The sequence below is a fragment of the Mesocricetus auratus genome, unplaced genomic scaffold, assembly GCF_017639785.1.
Source record: "Mesocricetus auratus isolate SY011 unplaced genomic scaffold, BCM_Maur_2.0 Super-Scaffold_100011, whole genome shotgun sequence".
Lineage (NCBI taxonomy): Eukaryota > Metazoa > Chordata > Mammalia > Rodentia > Cricetidae > Mesocricetus > Mesocricetus auratus.
Genome location: NW_024429195.1, coordinates 2,016,117 through 2,034,280, shown reverse-complemented (window position 1 = coordinate 2,034,280; position 18,164 = coordinate 2,016,117).

Genomic DNA, 18,164 nt, shown 5'->3' with positions numbered 1-18,164 from the left:
CATACCAAAGACTGGTAACCATTTTCAGTCACCACCTGCATGGCCAAAACAGAAGAGATGGGTAGTAATTACGCAGATTGATTTTTTTTTTTAAGTCTTGATTTTGAGGGCCAGGGTTTGGGACCTGGGGACTTCTCTATGCAACGCTCTATTACTAAACTACATTCCCAGTCCAAGTCTTTGTGCTTCTCAAAGTCACTCAGCACCAAACTGTATGCTACGGATGAGTTTTCTGGGGGAGTGGCCTCAAAGAGCCACAGGGATACCAAAGATCCCTTTAATGGTTTATAAGACACATTTTTTTTTTTTTGGTTTTTCGAGACAGGGTTTCTCTGTGGCTTTGGAGGCTGTCCTGGAACTCGCTCTGTAGACCAGGCTGGCCTCAGAACTCACAGAGATCCTCTTGCCTCTGCCTCCCGAGTGCTGGGATTAAAGGCGTGCGCCACCAACACCCAGCTTATAAGACACATTTTAAACTTGCATTTTTTAAATTTATGTCCAACTTGAATATAATGGAAAGATGGAAAGAATATAGCAAAGTTACAAAATTCGTGATATTGGGGGAGTCTTATTTTCAATGTTTTATTTTATCTTGTTTTTATGTGTGTGAGTGTTTTGCCTGAACCAGTGTGTGTGTGTGTGTGTGTATGTGTGTGTGTGTGTACCACATACATGCCTGGTACCAATGGAGGTGAGGAGAGGCTATCACATCCTGTGGAACTGAAGTTAGGGGATCTCTTCAGCTCCACGATCTTATTTATAGGGGCAGACTGAAAGTCTTCTTTTTCAATTCCATTAAAACAGTCCTATATATATATATATATATGTGTGTGTGTGTGTGTGTATATATGTGTATATATATATATATATATATATATACCAAGTAAATAAAAGTACAGATGGATGTAGGGAATATTATATTCATGGTACAAAAATAGTTCAAGTTTTAGCTCGCTATTTAAAGATATTTTAAAGATATGAAAAGTTCTAATCACAAAGTGCGCATCGTAGATCAGTGTGTCTCAACAGTGGCAAGGTGTGTGAAGGGTCCCAGGATGCTTGAAATACAGGTTTCAGTGCAACACCAGTATTTCAAGCAAGCGTGCAAGGGATGCTGACACTACTGAGCCCAAGCCACACTTGGAGTATTCAAGTTTAAATCATTGATGTAGTTTAAGGTAATAGTATTAATACTATACCTTAGCTTTTGAGTGCTTTTCTGCCCCCCAAAGTGGAACTTTTCCAGTGGTTATTTATTATCTCTGTCTGCCTGCCTCTCTCTCTTTCTGTGTGAGCATGTGTTTGTGCGTGTTCATGTGTGTATGTCTCTGTGTATGTGTGTGTGCATGTGTATGTGTGTGTCTGTGTGTGCAAGTGTGTATGTCTCTGTGTATGTGTGTGCATGTGTGCGTGTATGTCTGTGTGTGCATGTATGTATGCCTGTGCATGTGTGTGTGTATGTCTCTGTGTGCGCATGTCTCTGTGTGTATGTGTGTGCATGTATATGTGTGTGTGTCTGTGTGTGCATGTGTGTATGCCTGTGCATATGTGTGTGTCTGTGTGTGTGCATGTATATGTGCCTGTGCCTATGTGTGTATTTCTGTGTGTGTGCATGTATATGTGCCTGTGCATGTGTGTGTATTTCTGCGTGTGTGTGTGTGTGTGTGTGTGTGTGTGTGTCAGATTCCCCTGAAGCTGGAGTTACAGGCAGTCGACAGCCACCAGCTTGGATGCTGGGAACCAAATAAGGTCCTCTGCAAGAGCAGCAAATGCTCTACGCACACCGAACCATCTCTCCAGCCCCTACTCAGGTAGTTTATAGTCTTTAAACTTACCACTACTCACAGAAATCTGGGGGGAAAGAATTCCACTTTAAATACTTTCAAATCAGAATTACTAACAGTTCAACTTTTCATCACGATTCCCCAGCTTCATACAAGACAGCAGATGTGGTATTATCTTTTTTTAAATTTCCATTATTTTTATAAAAGCCAAGCACTCAAGCCAGGGGGCCCTAAAGGATTGCCTTTGCGTGGGTCAGCGCAGGTTCTCAGCATTTGCTCTGTTCCCATGTCCTGTCTGTGACCTCGTTGCGAGACAGAAAATAATCTGGTCGAGGGATCAAAGCCTGAAATGTAGTCTCATTTCCCCACATTCAAAACAAAACAACTCTGGGCGAAGGATCCATTTCTATCCCATGGTTAGGGGGAAAAAATACAAAACTCAAACCCAATCTGAAACAAAAACATATTCTTAAAGAAAATCACAATTACCAGTGATTAAAAAATAAACACTTGTGAATGTTTATGTACAAAACTCACAGCTCATGGTCACATGTATACAGATGTTAGTGTTCATAACGGATTCACCCTGCAGGGGAATTAGGATGTTAACACTACTGATTCAAGTCCTCACGCAAGCTAGCTCTTTTACCTTTATGTGGTACTTGTTTTCATACGGATTCCAAAATGTCTAGTTAAGAGTAAAGCCAAGAAAAGGCAAAGGTTTCCTTCCAGAGGCTGTGGTGTGGGGCACAGGGATGGGAACCACTTTCTATTGCCAGTCACGGGGGACCAGGCTCCTTCACCCGGCTGAACCGCAGATTTCAAAAACCTGAGGATTTACGACTCCATCTGCCTGCTCAGTTGAATCTGTTTTGTTTTGCTTAATCGGGAGATGCCCATCTAATCTGCGTATCTGGCATCCCTTGGGAAAAAACATCAGGCCTGGCAACACTGGGCACAGATTCCTGCTTTAGCTGCAGTTACCAGCCCCTGAGGACAGCTATCCCTGCCGACTTCCCCCAGCAGGCTTCACGCAGCTTGTCTGGCCCTGGAGGCTAGAGTTTAGAAATCGCTCATTTAGAAGTGGGGTTTGTGAACGGCCAACATTCGTTGTCGTCATCACTACCCTGTGGAAAATCCGGCCAAGCAAGTGCACTGGAAAACTGAAAGGCAGTTCCCCGGCAGCAAGGTGAGAGTAATAGCTGGCTCACGCAGAATTATCCCCTGGGTTTGTGGGTGCTGGGCGCAGCCTCGTTTAAAGACTTCACATTGCTCAGGTGCGCAAGTGACAAAATCCCCTGCGTCTGACCCACTCCGCTCCCCAAACGGTGCAGCTGCTCTTTAGTCTGTAGACTCTTGCCTCATTTCCGGGGAGACTCGATTAAACCACCAGTGGTGATCCAATTCGCTAGAGCAGTCCCCTGCCCAGGTCGCTGGTGCCAAAAGGGCCAAAAGAATGAATAAGGCAGGGAGAGACAGCATCTAGAGAATCAAGCCATTCCTTATAAAATGACAGATGCTTTCTCATGGGCAATTTAGAGATCAGGAACATTCCAGTCATCTATCTGAGCTTTTGTTTTCATTCAACAGCTGTTTACTGGACACTAACTTTGTGTCCTGCGTTGTGCTGGACTGGAAACACTGTGGTTACCACGGTTGACCCCTGCCCTGGAGAAGTGCATAGTGGAGGCGACGGTATATATACTATACCTCAATGTGAGAAGTGTCTGGAACCAGCTGAGAGGTGGGGGTGACTGAAGACCAGGGCTTCGGAGTCATCCAGAAGATTCTACAACATTCCTACCTGTCTCCCTCCTCTGCCCTGAAACACATAAAACAGATTTTTTTTTTAATATCCTACCACCCCAACCTCCAGAACTGCCTATACCAAGAAGAGATACCATCCACAAGTGGGAACCCATAGGAAGTCACCCAGAACCCGTGGTAACAGAGATGGGTGGGCACACCCAACCTGGGCTCTGTTGAACTGCAGAGGGGCCTCCGCTAACTCAACTACAAATAAGAATTATTTTAAACTTTCTTTTTTTTTTTTTTTTTTTTTTTTTGGTTTTTTGAGACAGGGTTTCTCTGCATTGTTTTGGAGGCTGTCCTGGAACTCGCTCTGTAGACTAGGCTGGCCTCGAACTCACAGAGATCTGCCTGCCTCTGCCTCCCAGTGCTGGGATTAAAGGCGTGCACCACCAATGCCTGGCTTAAACTTTCTTTTTTTAAAGCTAGAATTTAAAAAAAAAGTTTAAATCACAGTATGGATAAAAACAAAAAACAAAACACGATTGCCAGTAGGTTGGGGGAGGACTGGGGGAGAGGGTGTTCCAGATGGTGATCTCCAGGAGACCCAGTGCCCAACTCCATAATGTTTAAAATACTCTCACTGGGAGTGAGTGGCATAGGCTTCAATCTTCCCGGGAAGCCTCATTGAATCCCTTAGGCTTTTGAAAATCTAATACATTCAAGTATCCAGACTTCCTGCATTTCCTGTTCCTTCTCTCATTGCAGTCCCCCCCCTCTCTCACACACACACATTTTTTTCACTATCTAAAAATGCCTATCTTCACTGAGTAAACTTTGAGCCCATTCTTTTTTTTTCCATTATCTTTTTTTTTGGATTTATTTATTTTTTTCTCAATATATGTTTTTATTGAAATCAGAAACATGAATGTTTCACATGTCAATCCCAGCTCCCTCTCCCACTTCTCCTCCCTTGTCCCTCCACCAGCCCCACAACCCCCCACCCAATCCCCACATCATTCCCCAGGGAGGGTGAGGCCCTCCTTGGGGGAATCTCCAAAGTCTGTCATTTCATCCAGGGAAGGACCTAGGCCCTTCCCCATGTGTCCAGGCTGAGAGAGCATCCCTCCAGGTGGAATGGGCTCCCAAAGTTCATTCATACACAATGGTGAACAATGATCTACTACCCGAGGCCCCAGTGATTTCTGTGACCTCCTCCCAGACACTACATTCATGGAGTCTGGATCAGTCCCCTGTTGGCCTCTCAGCCATCAGTCTGGGGTTCAAGAGCTCCCTTTTATCCGGTCAGCTGTCTTTGTAGGTTTCACCATCATGGTCTTGACCCCTTTGCTCATCACTCCTCCATCTCTGTCACTAGGTTCCAAGAATTCAGTTCAGTGTTTAGCTGTGGGTATCTGTCTCTGCTTCCATCAGTCCCTGGATGAAGGTTCTAGGATGGCATATAGGATAGTCATCAACCCTATCATCAAGGAGGGGCTATTAGTGTATTCTCTCCACCATTATTTAGTTTGCCAGTTGGTATTATCTTTGTAGATCTATGGAGATCTCACTAGTGTCAGCTCTCTCCTCAAGCCTATAATGACTCGATCTATTATGGTATCTCTCATCCTGCGAGCACATTCTTTTTTTGTTTTTGTTTTTGTTTTTCGAGACAGGGTTTCTCTGTATTGTTTTGGAGGCTGTCCTGGAACTCCCTCTGTAGACCAGGCTGGCCTCAAACTCACAGAGATCCGCCCACCTCTGCCTCCCCAGTGCTGGGATTAAAGGTGTGCCCCACCAATGCCCAGCCTACGAGCACATTCTTAAAGACAGAATCTTTGGAAGACACGAGTGACTGAGATGGAATTTGTTTCTCCTGGATCTAACTCTTGACTATTCGGATTCCCCGTCACTCTGGTTTCAAGTGGCAACCCTTCCCCTGGCTCTTGTCATTTTGACTTCTGGGCTGGCTTTGCTGAGATGCTCCTTGGGTAACTGATCTTTTCCACGCGGGCAAAGACTTTCTATTACTCGCTGGTGTCCTATTTGCCCTGCCCAGACTGAGCCGACCACGTGGAAGGTTTCGTTTCGATGATTTCCCCATCTCTTGGCTCCCCACGCCTCTTCCTTTTTCTCCAGCTGCAGCTGAAAGAGAAACCCATGAGCCGAGAGTGCACAGCCTCCCTGGCTTCTGTTTCCGCTCGGAGAAAACATTTTCAATCCCTTGATTATTTTTACCGCAGTTTCTCACCGACGTGTGCGCAACCAGTTGAATTAACTTTGATTAGCAGCCTTGGGTTGCTAAGTTTCCTTAGCAACATTGCAGAAGGGGCGTCGGCTTCCCTAACGCCTCCATCCTGTGTCTTTAGAGTGTGTCCGACAGGGCAAAGGATACAAGCCGGCGCCTCTAACACAGTACATGTGTTTCAGACATTCCCATAGGTTGAAGTGCTTTGAGGAAGGCTTGCCTTGGCCTCTCTAATCTCTTCCTCATCACCCCTTTTAAAGAAAATGATATCACCAATTCCGACTCTCCATCTGGAAACGCTTTGTCCCCCAAGGAGCACGAGGAATGCTTGCTTCATCCTGGTGTTTTAAGCTGAAGCCTTAATGGTTATTAATGCCTAGATGTGATCTAATTTTCTGAGAATGAGGAAAGTGATAATTTATAGGGCCCAAGACAATAATAGCAGCTGGCATTTCTTAATTGCTTGTTATATGACAGCATTGTCCAGGTCACTCTGCCTCTGCCAGCTAATTTAACTATTATTATCCTATTCTAAAGCGGCGCAGCTGAGGCATGGGGTGGGGGGTGGTCACTGAAACTCGCCCGAGGTCCTGTGGTGGTGGCAGGGCACATATTTTCACCAAAGGCCCCTGGCCCTGGTGTGTGCTGGGCTCTTGACCTCCAGGTTTGATGAAAAAGGAGCCTGTTTTGAGTAGCTTTAGTTCTTTCTTGCAAAATCCCTCATTTGTAAATCCAACAGTCTGTTTACCAAGGCGCCAGGGCAACTCATTATTTAAATGTATTCCCAGTTCCTTGGAAGAAAGACCACATAAATATTACAGAAGCATTTGAAAAATATATGAACTGCAGTCACCTGAATAATAATGGTCTTATTCCTCACAATAAATAAATAAATAAACGGTGCTGATTGTCTCTCTGGCTCTATGTCTCTCTTCACTGTCTCACCATCCAGGCTGCTGTGGTCAGACTCCGGGCCAAGTGGGAATCACACCCACCCCACCCCAAGCCCCACCCCAAGCCCCACCCCTGCTCCACCCCCACCCCATCCCGAGGCCTCCGGAAACTGCCCTCCTGGTTTTTTACTCACACCCTCTACAGTTCTTAAGTCCTTTAAGGACACTATGAAGAAGCAGAGCAATTCATAAATGGCGGCACATTCGCCCAACAGCTTGCTACTGATTGATGGAAAAGATGAATGAGCTGAATAAACGCATCGGATGGATGAATCCCCCCAAGCACCGACACTGAAAGATAAGGGGCACAAGAGAACCAGAGTTGTGTAATTTTATTTATAAGATGGCTAAGAGCAGGCAAAACCTAGAGTGCTTGGGTACTGTGTACACGGACCAGGGATGACACAGGAAAACTTAGCAGAATGTGGGGTGGGGGAGTGGAAGGTATGCATTGATCCAGATGCAGAGATATACGGGTGTGTGTGTGTGTGTGCGTGTGTGCACACATATGCATGCACGAACGTCAGAACCACTTTATGCAAATCAGAGCTTCAGAGAAAGGAATCAAGGAAGGGAGGGAGGAAGGAGGAAGGAAAGAAGGAAGGAAGGAAGGAAGGAAGGAAGGAAGGAAGGCAGAAAAAGCGAGCATACATAAGGCTGTCTGGCTGAAACTTGAACAGTAGGGTTTGAGGGCAGCTCAGAAGTTAAGAGGTCTGGACTCAACTCAGTAAGCCCAGAGGCCAGGGGGAGAGGTGCTATGATTAGGGCTGAGTGTTGAAAACTCAGTCAGTAAGTACGGAGGGAGCCCTGGAGCTGGGGCAAATCAGAAACCAGGGAGGCAGATAGCCTTGAAAATTCCTCATCTGAGGAAAATAATCTGCCTGTTTCTAGGGGCTTGGTAAGTAAGTGTCTACTACCTGTAAAGACAAAGTGCTCACCATCAGACAGAAAGGGTGTGTGTGTGTGTGTGTGTGTGTGTGTGCGCGCGCGCGTGTGCAGGTGTGCACGAGTGCACGTGTGCAACGACATGCACCCACACTCCCATACTTGCACGCTGATGACTTTAAATTGACTTCACCCCTGGGGGCTTAGATGACCCATGGGTTTCCCAGGCAGGCCCTTCTGGTTCCTCGCTTGTTTCAGGGTCTGTCACTGTTGTGGTTCTCCACTTTGGGCCACAGTATCTGCAGAGAGGAGGATGAAGTGGTCTTTGCCATCCGTCCTGACTTAAATGGCAGGCAGATCCCAAGGTCAAGTCCCTGGAGCGAGTCTTCTCACCCCAGGCACGCTGACAAAATTCAGGCAGTTTCCCATATTAGGAATGGAAAACTGCCGATTTAAAAGTTAGCTTTTTAGAGACGGAATCAGCATAGATGATCTTTAAAACTTGGTTTTTATTTATCATTGTGCGTGTATGATGCGTGGGTGTGTGGGTGTGCCCGTGTCGTGGGGGTCATGTGGAGATCAGAGGATAGCTTTGTGAAGCTGGCTGTCCCCTTTCACTTTTACATGGATTCTGAAAATCAAGTTCAGATACTTGGGCTGGCGCCACAAGCACGTTTTACCCTCTGAGCCATCACACCGGGCCTGTCAATTAGCATTCCTAGATCAAAGTTATTTACAGAGCATCTGTTTATGCACTTCAAATGCATACACTGTAGAGTAAGATCAGTAAGGCGGGCTCTTTTCTGATGTGTCTACATGGTGTGTGTGTGTGTGTGTGTGTGTGTGCAAGCATTTGTGTGTATGTGTCTGTGTGCATATGTTTGTGTGTGTGGAGTATATGTACATTGTGTGGTATGTGCGCATGCCTATGTGTGTGTGTGTGTGTGCATGCATGTATATGGATGTGGTGTGTGGTGCATGTATGCACGTGTGTATTTTGTGTCTGGTGTTGGGGCATGTATATGAATGTACACATGTGTATGTATGTCTATAGTATGTGGTACACATGTGTGTGGATATGTTCACATGTTTGTATGTGTGTGTGGCACTTGCACAGGATATTATGTATGTGCACGTGTGTTGTGTGCATGCCTGTGTGTGCGTGAATGTGTGCATGTTTGTGTATGTGGGTGATATATGGCCTGTGTATATGGCATGTATATATGTGTGGATGTGCGTACATGTGTGTGGTCTTTGGGGGGGTGTATACGTATGTGTGTGTGAGTACATGCAAGCATGCATGCATATACATGCAGTGTGTGAATATGTTTACGAGGTGTGTGTGTGTGTGTGTGTATGTGTGCGCGCGCAGCATGTGTGGTGGAAACACATTGTCTGTGTTAGGAATAATGGGAGAGGGGGACTCTGGCGGATTCCATGGTGGGCAACGGACAAACATGCCAGGCAGACAGAACTTAAGTGGTAAGTTTTATTCGAGAGGGAAGGGAGAAGTGGGGGAGAGGAAGGGGATGGGAGAGAGGGGGGGAGGGAGGGTCGGCCGTGGTGGAGGGAGAAGAGAAAGAGAAAAGGAAGACATGAAAAGTTCTGTCTGTCTCTTCAGAGGAACAGTGGGGAGAAGAAGGCGGAAGTGGGTGAAGGTTTTTTCTTTTAAAGGATTCTTTGCACCTGCGTGCAGACTATGCAGTGACATAGCATCCATAGGACCCTGGGCTGACCCGGGTACTGCCTGAGTACATTTTGCCAGGAACCAGGGTCCAGGCCACCATAATACCTAAATTGGATAGAGAGTCGCAGGCTGATTTTTGTGGTCCCTTGAGCACAAAATCAGGGGCCAGAGCCCGAGGGACTCCGGGTCACCCACAGCACTGGAGTTTTCTGAACTAAGCCAAACGTCGAGAGGCCACGGTGGAGATCCCAACTCATGAAAGCCTGAGAGGGATGAGCTTGCCAGACACGGCAGTGGTGGATGCAAGAATCCGTTGGTCCTTAGTTGGAAAAGTGACCGAGTTGAAGGCTACAGGGTCCCATCGTACCTCAGACTGCAAGGGGCAGGAGGAAATGCCAGGAGAACCCGCCGAGTTCTGTGCATCCAATGTTAGGAATGATGAGTGAAGGGGACCTGGCGGATTCCATGAACGGCGAGGAACAAATATGCCAGGAAGACAGAGCTTAAGTGAGAAGTTTCATTAGAAAGGGAAGGGAGGGGGAAGGAAAGAGAAAAGAGACACAGAGACAGAGAGAGGACAGAAGGGAAGAGGGAGACAGGAAAATCCCCGTCTGCCTCTTCAGAGGGACAGCAAAAAAGAGGGCAGAAGCGGGTAGAGTTCTTCTTTTAAAGGGTCCTTTGAACCTTCTCGCAGACTACATAATGCGGTAGCCCCCACAGAACCCTGGGCTGACCAGGATAGAGTGCATTCTGCCAGGTGAACGGCCAGCACAATGCCTGAGTCTTTACAGTGTGTGCATATGTGCATGTATGTGTGTGTAGGTGTGGTGTGTGTGTGTGTGTGCGCGCGCGCATTCATGTGCGTGCACCCGTGTGTGCGCACATTTATTTGTGGGGCGCACACTAAGTCTGTAGATTGCAAGGGGGTTTACTTCATGCTTCTTTGCGCCCCTGAAAGGGAAGGTGGGTGTAGCTCAGTCAGTAAGTCCTGGACTTGACAGGCGGAGAGAGTGAGCTCCACCCAGGCTAACGGACTGGCACAAGTCACACTGTTGGTACAGATTGTTTATTAAACATCCTTTCAAATCCAGGCAAAGTGTGGCTTTTCAGAGAGTAAACACCCTGGTAAGATTTTATTCTAATAATTAGAAGAAGGGGGAAAAAGACTTTCAAATTTATGAATCTAAGAAAATGAGCACTTGTGGGGTCAAGGCAGCTAGCTATGAGCTGCAAAGTCAAGATGCTGGGGAAACGGGTCCACTGCTCCCACTTGAGAAAGAAGCCCCTGAGGATGGACTCTGCCTTGTGCACAGGCAGCAACTGAGGTTCTTATATTTTTGGCTGTGAGACTAGCCTTTAACGGCTGAGCCGTCTCTCCAGCCCGCAACTGAGGTTCTTAATCTAGGATGACTTGGTCACTGATGGGTTCCCATCAGTCCAAGAGAGGTTGGAAGACAGTTTTGATACCTGGGATAGTATGCTTTGTTTTTTTTAATTATAATGAAAATAATTAGAAAATATGCATAAGGACATTTGCATGACCGCTCATCGACTGACTCCCTCTAATTCTTACCCAATAAAACTTTATTTGCAAAAATGGGTGACGGGCTCTCAAGCCGTGGCTTAGCATTTGTTTTTAAAATTACAGTAAAATATTACTTATTGAGATTATTGAGTTATTAGCATCTCCTTCATTGTGCTCTAGATGTGAATATTCTACTCACTTCACCCCGGTTCTGAGGGCCTGGCAAATAGTGGCTTCCTTTCAGATTAGATGATGAAAAAGTTTAAATATAGAACAAGTAAAGTTATGTAAAATCAATGAACTAAACCAAAGTAAAGCTCCGTCTGTATTATGCTTGTATGATTCTTCTATATAGCTGGCTTGTATTCTACATAGAACATTTGTTTTGTGAGTGATGGAGAAATTGAAGATCACAGTACTTTCTAGTCTTGTGAAGTGGGCTGAGGCTCAAGAACCTCCCTGCCCAAATGTTCATTCAGCCCTGTGGGAGCACTGTGACACCAATAAGCCCAGGTCCCAAAGTGTGGGGTCTAGCAAGTACCACAGTGCGTGAGTGCCGAGAATCTGCTAATCATCACATTTTTTGAGCCCTCTAAAATTCATATCTAAGGTTTATGTTTTAGAGCTACTTAGTGGGTTTTAAGCATAAATTACAGCTCAAAAGCAACTCAGGGATCCAAAGAGAACCACAGTCCAAAGATGAGATCGGAATTTCTTTAGCAAATAAGTGATGATTTGTCAGCCTTGTGAATGTTAAATATTCATCTTCCAAATAATCTCCAGTTGGAAAGATCATATCCAAGACGTCACATCTGTAAAAATGTACTGTACAGTAGTCCATGTTCCAGGATATTATATGCTTTGCTGATTCATTAATAGGCCTTGGGTATTTCCTTTCCTAGCAAGGCATCAGTCAAATTCACTCTCACTTCCAGGATCTGTACAACTTTCTTCTAATGAATCTAGTTTATACTTCAGGATTTCCTGAGACTCTGGTCTGAGACTATCACAATCCAGAGAGTCATCACAAAATGATCCGAGTTGCCCCTTGAAATCTGCAGACAGTTCTCAGGATGGCTAATATGATATTTAAGCACAACAACCCACCAACTATTACTATTAATTATTGATTTTTTGAGACAGGGTTTCTCTATGTAGCCCTGGCTGTCCTAGAATTCACTTTGTAGACCAGGCTGGCCTCAAACTCATTATTATTATTTTTTTTTGTGCTGGAACCCCTCAGATTCATCTACACAGCCATTTATTCTAGGACAAGTTTATTTCTTGCCATGGGAATTTTAAACATCTTACAGTTTTGGGGATTTAGTTGCTGTCATTTGGGAGTAATTATGCCTATAAGCTTCTTCTATTTTTACAAGTGTTTTCTTCTGTTATTGTTGTTGCTGATTCCCAAAGGAATGGTGTATTTTCATGTCTTTTTGTGTTTTACCAGCCAAACTCTTTGGCGTCACAAACAAATACTATGAGGCTAGGAAGGGAGGTCAGTTGCCTGAGTGTTCATTTAGTGTGCACAAAAGCCTGGGTTTGAGTCTTAGCACTGTGTCCAATGCTGCATAAGCCGGGTGCGTGGTGCACACCTGTAAATCCCAACACTTGGGAGAAGAGGATCAAAAGTTCAAGATCTTCCTTAGCTGCAAAATGAGTTTTATCTCAGCCTAGGGCTAGAGACCCTGTCTCAAACAAACAACACAGAGATAGATAGATAGATAGATAGATAGATAGATAGATACATAGATACATAGATACATAGATAGATACATAGATAGATACATAGATAGATACATAGATACACAGATACAGATGTTTGTATATCTCACATAGCAATCCATGAAGGAAGAAAAGACAAGTCGCAGGGAGTTTCCTGGAGCCAAAGAACTCCCTTTTATCTTCACTGTCAGACCACGATATTTGAGATTCAAGACCAACACAAATCAGAGGCCATGCTGGCAGGCATGTATCTCCCTATGGTTGCCAAGAACAAGAGGTGAACCAAGCCTCTGATAAATATCTTCAAGGGTACATACTCATGCTGGACAACTGGAAAATGACCACCCTGTCCTGGAAGGAACACAGCGGTCCTTCAGTAATTTAAAGGCTCATTTTTTTTCGATCTCTCTCTCTCTTTGTGGCTTCCATACACTCTGGGTAGCTCAGTTGGCTGGAGCATTAAGTACCAAATGCTCCACAGGAGAGAACGTGTCCCAGAGCTCCGGGAGTACAGACATGGAGTGCTCAGTGTGCTCCAAGAAAGAGAGTCCAGGGATGGATGAGACCTGAAGAGCCAGCCACCCAAATGGGCAAGATGGGGCCACAGGGCCAGGCTGGCTAATGGGCTCCAGAAGTTTATGAGCCTCCAAAGCCAATTGGCATCTTTCTTTGCGCGTGAGCAGAGAATGGTGGAGGATGAGGAATTGAACCCAGGTCTATGCTAGCCAAGTGCTATGCCACTGGAACTGCCACATAGCTCCAAGCAACTGAAGTGTTGCCTGGCACTCTTCTCTTTCTTCAGGGTCCTAGTACATTTTAAAAATACATGATGACACATGCCTGTAATCCCAGATACTACAGTGACTAAAGGACCAGGATCACAAGTTAGAGGACTGTCTAGGCTCTAAAATGAATTCAAAACTAGCTTATGAACTTAAAAAGACCTTGTCTCAAAAAAAAAAAAGGATACAACCCACATTACACATCAGTAGTCAAGAGCCTAGAACGTGTTAGCCCTAGGTTCAATCTCTAGTACCATTGGATGGATGGATGGATGGATAGATAGATACATAGATACATAGATAGATACCTAAAGCTGCTTACAGTAGTTACAATTACATGTTGAAAACATTGTCATCCTACCAGCTGTTCCATTTTATTGGGAACTGTGTCCATATTTGAGGCCATCTATGGATGGCAAGCCCCAGCCACACGATGCCCACGGTTCACATGGATCAGATCTTAAATACAGTCCTGAATAAGCATCCACCGAATGAAGAACTGGACACTCTTTAAACATAAGCAGGAACTTACTTTTAGCTTTGGCTCTTTCTCGAAATGCCTTGCCTGATATACTCAGCTCCCCCAGTTTCTAAAATCCAATCCACCCTTGATGGTCAAGCCAAGTTCCATGTAACATATCTTTTTTTTTTACTTTTAAATCTATTTATATATTTTAATGATTTATTTTCATTTTATGTGCATTGGTGTTTTGCCCACATGCGTGTCTATGTGAGGGTGCCAGATACCCTGGAACTGGAGTCACAGACAGTTGTGAGCTGCCATGTAGCTGCTGGGAACTCTGTAAGAGCAGCCAGCTATTCTTAACCACTGGGCCAGCTCTCCAGCCCCATGTACTGCTTTGTTTTGTTTTTTAATGAAGCCTTTGCGGCCCCGTTAATGCAGCTAATTTCCTCTATACTCTGAACTCCCCCCGCTGTGCTTAGAGACAGAGCCACACATTACAGTTCAACACCTTATGTTCCCGACCTCCCGGTCTCCATCCAAGTAGAGAAACGGAGGTCGCTGCACGCAATCACCGCAGCATCCCGTCTCCCTCGTTTGCTGCCTCTGGTTTATTGATCCTAAATACTGGAGTCCATTGGCACCACACAGTCAGGCAGACGTCTTCTCTATGGAGCTCCTTCAGGTGTGGATCTAGAACATCCCCCTCCCCCTTACCCCTTCCTCCCTCCCCCTCTCCCCCCTCCCCCTCCTCCCCCCGGGGTTCACATGTTAGACTCTGCCCCAGCTTGACATCGTGGCGAGTGGTGGGAACTTCCCATGGTGGAAAGAGGTGGGGCCTCATCAGATGTTTTAGGTCAGCGGGAGACCTTCCTTTTCGGAGGATCAGTGGAACCCCGGGACACTCCCTCCTGAGCAGTTATGCTCAGCCTGTGTTTCCACCAAAACATGCTGCTTTGACAAGTCCAGAGCAAGAAAGCCGAGTGGTCCCAGACTGAAACTTCCAAAACCCTGAGCCCGCGCGGGCAACACTGCTCTCCTAAAAATTCATCCTAGCCTGGGTCTGAGATGGAGCCCTGCACTTGCCTTTGCTGGAAGAACCTGGGACTCTTAGCAACACGGGCTGGAGTATGCTTCTTCCCAAGCTTGGAATGGGAGATGTAGGCAAAGGATTGGCCTTAGGGAGGCTGACACCCTTCAGTATCGTGGAATTACTTTCCTTAAGCTTGGAGACAGGGGTTGGTCTTGAAGTTGTTGGCTTGTGTCTCCTCCAGGCTTATTTTTTTTAATTTTTGCATATATACATGAATTCAGATGTAATATGGGTACATGTGAGGGGTACGCATGCGTGCATATGTTTGTGTGCATGTCAAACCCTCGCTGACAGAAGTCTCTACCATCACTGTCTACCTTACACATTGAGGCAGAGTCTCTCCCTTGTAGCCAGAGGTCACTATCTTGGCTAGTCTGGATGATCAGCTGTCTCTGGGAATTCCCCATCCCTATCTACCTCCCTTGCCCTGGAATTACAGACAGGTCCAGCCCATCTGGCTTTTTTATGTCGGTTCTAGGAATCCAAACTCACTTCCTCATGCTTGCGTGCCAAACCCTTTACTTGCTGAGCCATCTCCCCAGGCCCCGGTATGACCTTCTTGACAAAGATCAGTTTCCCTGGGATTTGGCATTCGTACCGAGAGATCTGCATCTTTGAGACCAGACTTTCTTGATGTCATTCCTGTGCCATTTTGGTGAACGGTGTATATGGTGTGACTCTGGGACTTGTCTCTGCACTGTAACCCCCACAGCTCCCATATTCTTTTGTATTGATAGTGTAAAGATTTAAAATACCCTGTATTGTTTAGATGCCCTACAACCACCCCCCTCACGCCCGCAAACCTCATTGGGAGTTGCCCTGCCTTTGTCAGAGATGCCCCTACCCTCCGGGAAAAGGCTCCCACAATGCCTCAATCCCCTATTCACTGAGTCAACTACATGCTGCCCAGTCCTCAGCCTAACAGGGCTTTATTTCCTTGCAAACACCTGAAATGGTTTAAACAAGCCAGTTGCATCAGGAGCCAGGGTCACCCAGCCCCTGGTACAAAGCCTGCTTGCTGCCCACAGCACATACTAGCTTGCTGTAGTTGTAAGTGCAACTCCCCTGTGACCCAGCATGAATGGGGTAGGGACCAGTATCCCTCTCCAAAACTACATAATCAACCTCAGATGTCCAGTCCTGGGTTCTCAGCCATCACCCACTATTTAGAGCAGGGAAGTGCCTCTTTCAACAAAGGGTTTGGGCAGCAGGCAGCCAGAACACCATCCTACACACAGCTGCCTCTCAAATTCTCCTTCACCACCCCACTTCATCCTGAAGTGACCTTCCTGACTAGGTAGGAGGGTGGGAATGAACAAATCTCTGTACGTGATATAGATCTGTTTCCCCTATAATCCTTCAGAGTGAATCATAACTTTTTCTACTTTCCCCCCCCTGCCTGTGTGTGTGTGTGTGTGTGTGTGTGTGTGTGTGTGTGTGTGTGTGTGTTCCTTCATGCATATGTGGAGGCCAGCAGTCAGACTCAGGTGTCACTTCTTAGCAGTTGTCCTGTCCACTGTGTTTTTAAGGCAGTCTCTAATTAGGACATAAAACCGATTAAAGTTAGGCTGAATGGCCAACAAGTTCTAGAGCTCAGCCTGTCTCAGATCTGCCCTGCATTGGGATTCCCAGGCCCACACCACATACCTAGTCTTTTTGGGTTTTTGGGGATTTGAACTCAGGTCCTCCTTCATGCTTGCACAACAAATATTACCAGCCGAGCTATTTTTCCCAGCCCCTACTTTTTGGTAATTATTTCAAGCAAGCTTTCCTTCTAATCACCATGTGTATACGCTAATAAAAGCAAGCAAAAATGCTCCTAGGTCAAATCTGTTCTTAATTTCTATACAGTGTATCCATAATTCATATGACCAGTACAGGTAAATCACAACTGTTTAATCATGGGAGCAAATAGAGTCAGTCTATACTGAGTCTAATTAAGAGACTAAGAACAACTGAACTCACACTGGAACCTAACATTTTCCCTCGGAAGAGATTAATCTGCTGAGCCTTCAATACCTCTCTAGTTTGTGACTGAAAAATGGAATGTTTTCCCAAACTCTGTGATCAGTGGTAAAGCTGTTTGTGATTCACGGCAACATTCATTTGTATAACCTGCTCCTGTTGGTTCTCCATGATCCAAAGAGACGGAAGCAAGTTTCACTTCTCAGGGCTATTGGCCTGTAGGATAGGATGACTACAGAAGCCTGTACAGGACTTCTGTCACACTTTTGTTTGTTTGTTTAGTTGGTTGGTTTTGAAACCGGGTCTCACTATGCCGTTCTTGCCGTCTTGGAACTTGTTAGGTAGACCAGGCTGGTCTTGAACTCACAGAAATCTCTGCCACCCCTCCCAACCGTCCCCCCCTTGCCTCCACCCCTGATTAAAGGTGTGAGCTACCACACCCTGGCCCCTGTCAGGCTCAGACAGACACAGAACCTGTTACTTCTTTGCTGGAGAGGCAGGGAGGGTGTTGTCGGGGTTGCCGGGCATGGGGGAGCCCAGGGCTTTAGGTGAAGGAAGACTGGCAGGAAGGTTGATGATAGCTTCCATTTCCAGGCCTTACTGGGGTGTAATGACACGGCTTGCAACCTCGGCGCTACACGAGGAAAACTACAGGAGGCAGAAATTAGTGGAAAATGATCATTAGACAATTCCAGAAAGCTCTAGATTGTAAGCCAAGTGCAGAGCCCTTCCTTCTTGTGAACGACTGTGGAGCTGGGATCTGGCCACACCCAGCCTTACTGCTACTCCTTCCAGAATGGCTGGCAGGATGAAACGCCCCAGGACGCTGGGACATGCTGATCGTGCAACAATTATAAGACTATTATCAGAGTCAAGGGTACATGCTCCGGGCGGGGAGTAGGAGGGAAGGAGATGTTTCCAATCAACTCAAATGACTCCTTACTGGAGATGCAACACTTCAACGAGAGCCGGGGGGGCCTGCGGGCCAGGGCCAGCCAGCACCGCCCGTGTTTAGGAACTTCGGGGACTCAGAACAGGTGACTTGGCGGCACACTGAGCAAGCTAATGTTCCAAGGCCGATCTCTCCCTCCCGGAGCATGGGCTTAGGGCCTCTGCTTTCAAAACAGCGACGGCAGTACGTGCTTTGTTCCCCGCAGCGCTGGGAGAAAGTACAAAATAAAAGAGCTTTGCCTACACTCTAAGGGAGGGGGCAGGCAGGATGCCAACTCCTGAGGAAAAACAGGACCGCCTCTTCTTGCACTAAGAGAGCTGTGCTCGGTGGGGAGGCAGTCCCGGGGCAGC